We start from the raw sequence: 5,332 nt of genomic DNA on the forward strand, positions 1-5,332 counted from the left end.
TCGAATTCTTACCCGATTTTTTGGCACACCTTCAGTAGTTTTTTTATAAACTTGCTTGATAAAAATCCTTAACTATGATTTTAGCAAAATACCAGGCAAAGACCTCAAAACAACCCTTTTTTTCATTACTAGGCAAAGCCTATTTTTTTGTACGGTTCAGTTCAAACGCTTACTGAAAAAAATATATCAAAAGAAAAGCTAATCTGTATGTTTGCTTGAGTTAATGCTTCTGTTAAATACAGTGTGCGGATAAGAACTCTAACGAGCCCATATTTTCAATCGAACTGTATCTTCACCACGGCGATATTGAGACACCTAAGCGCAACAACAACGGACTCCTTATATCTCGCTCTCTCGCCAAAATACTGGAACTGTATAGCGTGTTGATGCCTGTGCTCGCCTGGACGAAACGGTTCGAGATGCCGAAAATGAGACGGTTCAGGTCCTATGACGTGGAATACTTCTTCGAAGCCAGATTGCTGGTGGAATCATACTTGTCGGCTTTAATCTCAGACCCTGTAAGTCGTTTAAATGTTTGTGATTTGTAATTTTTGCAATCAAAATGTAACTATTTTTACCTCTTTTTTTCTTACAGGATGCTTTTGGTGACATTTTGCACTATATGATTACCTTTTAGCAGTCTGAAGCACGCTGTTCTCCCTTATTTTCATGTATCAAATCAGTAAATCACCTAATGAAAGATTGGCACTGAAACTTTTACCATTCTCAAGCTTATCTCTCAATGTTAAAATACAGCAACAGCAGATGTTTTGAAGTTATTCCTCCCTTACTTAGATTGCCTTCGACAACGATCACCTCTTCAACTTCTTCCGCGAAACGAGCCAGTCCAACAAAGAGTCCAAAATGCAGCAGCCTCTATCCTCTAATGGCTCCTTCAAAAACCGTGTGACATCTCAAGTGAACCAAATTGGGCGCAAGATCCGAAGTCTGGCCGATTTGGACCCCCCAGAGTTGGCCGAGGGGGAGGAGGATATCTCAGCTGATGATGTGGGTGTGACTGCAAACCACGCCAATAGGGATGTTCTTTCCTTAAAAAAAAACCTTCACCAGGTGAAGGGGTGTTAAAAAAAGATTAACATAGATCACTAAACAACGATACTACGAAGAATTAAGGTTGGGTTTTAAATTAATACTAGTTTAAAGTATTACCGTTTGAAAGGTTAGACTTCTAAGCTCATTAAGAATAGTTAAAACTTTTTGACTAAATGTTGAATTAGTTAGATTATTTTGAAAATATAGAACAATGACTGGCGAGTTCCAGGTTAAAATGACGCTACTTGGCCTTCTCCTTGACAATTTCTCGTGAATTGTAACGATGGTTCAAGAGATACAAGTATATTTTTTTCACCGAAGGAACGGGACGGAACTAATAGTCGGAAAAAAGCAACAAATATCTAATTTAAAAATTAGTAAATAACCCAAATGGTTCTACGCTGTTAAACATGAACACTATGAGTTTTCGACTTATGAACTTTTATTTTTTAATAATGTTTTTAATTCGAGGGTTTAGGCGGGGGTTTGATTGTAGCGGTCCCTCGGATGGTTGTACAAAAAATTGAACGTAAACGGTGCTATGATGGTCAAAGTTTAAATCAATTTAAAGTTGATGCTTTAATCGTCAGCGTTAAGTTTTAGTGCGAAAAAGTTTCAAAGTTTAAGTCGAGTCTCGACGAGTTACCTTGTTTGTTGCCCCTTTTCTTAGCTCGTCGAAAGTCGTAGATCTTCTTAATAGTTCCCGTGCATCTATAATTCGTGATGTGTACATACAAGTCGATGATGGATTTGCTTCGTCTCGGGATCTGTGACTGCCAGTGGGATCAAATTTTTTTCCTAGGATTGACGAATCAAACTTTTGCTACTCTTGAGTTTTCTGGTGGTGACTCTGTATTGAATTATTTCAACATGCCTCCAAATAAAGTTTTCTGGTGGTGACTCTGTATTGAATTATTTCAACTTTCCAGATATAATTTTTGGTCGGATTTTGATGTTTACGGAGTTTTTAGCGTGGAACAAAACAGCAGGGAAGACACTGTGTGTAATTAGCTCTAGCAAGTTCACTGGCGGTTTAGTGATTTCTATCGCCGATGCTTCGAGGTTGAGTCAGATGGGGCATATCAAATTATAGTCTCCGCTCTCGGTCCAATAGTTTTTGTTCCGACTTTCGATACGAAAGTAACGGAATATTTGTGCTCGGGGTGGGTTTTTTTTCTTCAGACTTTTTAACTAGCTTTTTTTGACGGAATTTCATATCATTCAAGAGCTCAAATTTGAAAAGATATTTCACCTGTGATCATTTTTCATAAAGTTATGGGGGTTTAAAGATTGCCATTTTGGCCAATTTGGGAAATTTAACGCGCGATATATTTCGCGCTATTAACGCGTAAGCGGAGAGTTAATCCGTCTTCAAATCGTTCCAAGTTGGTTGAAAGAAGCTTATTTTCCATAATTGATTTGTTACAAGAAGCGAAATCTATCGTTTTAAACTTTATATGGCGTGTGGGGGGATGATTTTCATGAAATATTTCAATTTTTAGAAAAAAAAAATTGATTTTATTTTTTCTTACATTTAATTTTTTAATGTTATTATTGCTCCATAAAACCTTAAAAGGCAGTCGGAACATTCAGGGCTTTGCCCTGATACGAGCTGTCTTGTTTATACTATACGTTTGTACATCTAAAATAAATGATTTCAGCTTTATGTTCGCCCTTGTTAGCCACCCGCACCGAGCGCCCATGGATTCTAATCGATTATAATACATTACGGATGTAAAATTCGGACCACGAAATTGATTATATAGCCATTATAATTGATTATTTTTGAACAAATATAATCCATTATAATCCATTATAATCGATTATAATCCATTATTTTTGTCACTGAAATCGATTATTTTTGCCAAGATAATCCGTTATAATCGATTATTTTGAAATGAAAATCCATTATAATCCATTATAATTGATTATAATCCATTTTGTTTTTAGAACTATATTCGATTATTTTTGCAGAAGGTATTGAGTCGCCCGCAAATTGATCAGGGTGGGTTTTGTACAGGATTCCTAAAAGTCTCAACCAGGCGGGTTTTACCAATCTTCCATCAAAGTAAATGCATTCTGCGGATGCCTGTCAACTGTGTCAGTAATAGTTCTGCTATTTTTCAATCTGCTAATGAATCTTCTCTTCTTCCTTCGGCTAAGGCTCTTGCTATCATTGTTAATACCAGTTCTTGCGCGTTTAAAAGGAACATAAACTTTGTGTCGATTAATTCCGGTCAAAAAAGGAAATGATATGGTTTATGTTCGCTTTGCATTGTGGGCTTAAGGTTACTTTTTTCTACTAAAATTGACTGATCCATGATCATTTCTCAGGTTTCAATATCCGGAGGTATTTTTAGTGGGAGAAGTATTCGCAGGGAAAATGTTTGATTGAATCGGCTCGACTTAGCAAGACGTAACTATAAGCTTGTCAAAGTTAATAGAAAAGTCATCTGTTTTACACGGAGCAAAAATTTCATCTGTTCGCGAGTAAGAGCTTTGACACGCTTAAATTTACGAGCGTAACTGTAATTTTTGCAAAATTTTGGCCGCATCTTTGATTTTTTCTCAAATTTCAATTCTTTCGCTGTTTATTTGGTATCTTTTGTTTCGTACATTTGCAGCAAATTGATTTTTTCAAGTCTAAGTTTGGAAAAACTTTTCAGCGTAATTTAGCGCGTGAGCAATTTGGCATTTGGCAATAATTTGGTATTTGACTTGACTAATTTTCGAAATCGAGCAATGTACTAATTTGGTTTTCCGATGCAAAAACAGTTTTTTAGTTGTCAAATGAAACTGATACGAGTTCACCCGTGGTGTGTCTTGATAAACACTAAACGATTGCCATATCCATACCTGGAGTTTGCTGAGTTGTAAAAGATCAAGGTAGAAAGTTCGCCGTCCAACAGGCTAAACGAGATTGTGCCCAGACTAATCTGAGTAAATCATCCAGATTTAAAAACGAGGTAGCGCAAGCTAGTCTTCCAACTTTCTTCATGAGATATGTTGCATTCTACTATGGTTTTCAGCATAACAGTCACGGTATTACAAGTTTTTCTTTTGTTTTTTTTACAAGTGGTTTGATGTAACTCTTGCCAGTTGAAATGTTTATTTTTATAGTTTCTTGCGAAAATGGTTAGATATTGATTAGATTAAACTCAATACGGAGATTGGTTAAACTCAAAATGCTTTGTTGTCTGGTGTGACGCAAGTTCACAGATGTCCGACTGAAACCTGATTTTTTGCTGTTTTCCCACGACGGCGTTTTTCGTTGGAAATGACCAGGGTGATATCGTTACGGGTGTTGCTTGTTGTTGTGAGACAAAATTCACAGATACAAATGATGATTTTTTTCTAACTTTAAATTTCTGCCATTTTGATTTTAAATGTTATCTGGTTTCTCTCATCCCATCTGTTTCATTGGCGTCTTAGTTCAATTTTCCAATATGATACTACTTGTGCTACCAAATCATTGGTATGTTTTTTGTAAAGTTGTCTGCCGCTTTGTTCCTCAATAGTCGGTCTCTGTTTTTTAGTTGATGAAAATAATTTGTTTCACGAAAATTACTGGGCTTGCTGAAATATTCTTGATTACCGTTGTGACTGGCTGAAAAATTTCATCATTTACACTCAGTTTTTTTTCTCAAAATGTCGGGCGTTAAAACTATTCTATTGCTTTTTCGACGTATTCCTTTACTTCACTATCGCTATCTACAGTTAAAACTGGGAAATGGTGAAGGCTTACTTCAAATTCCCTTGTTATCCTGAGGGTTGTCTCGTTGGGACTGTTGATAGGAGGTTGTAGGGTTTTGTTCTATCACATTTGTCTGGTTTCTCGCTGAGTTTCTACAGTAATTAACAAGTGACCTCTTCGACAATGGTAGTTGCAATTAGCGGGGCATGAAGTAATATGTCCTTTTTATTTTGTTGACCTCAATTTTGTAACTTATTGCTTTCAACTGCTAGTGAGCTACTGAGGTTTTTTTAGGGACTTGAAGCCCTATTAAACAGGTTACCCCTTTTGGCTTCCTGTGGTAAAAAGACATTTTTAGCTTTTTAAGGATGGCATAACGCTTCTCGTCTAGTTATCATTTTTTAAAAGTAAAATAGAAGTTTGGCTCTTTTCCAGTAGCCCACTCCCAAATTTCAAATTTTCTTCATCTCCTCAGTTGTCGTACGTGTTCTTATGGCTGAATGCGTTATTTTACGATGTAACGTATGAAGAACAAATGTGTTAACAATAGTTAGTTTATTCACCGTGCTAATTTTCATTACGTTA

This window comes from Symsagittifera roscoffensis, chromosome 5, assembly GCF_963678635.1.
Source record: "Symsagittifera roscoffensis chromosome 5, txSymRosc1.1, whole genome shotgun sequence".
Classification (NCBI taxonomy): Eukaryota; Metazoa; Xenacoelomorpha; order Acoela; family Convolutidae; genus Symsagittifera; species Symsagittifera roscoffensis.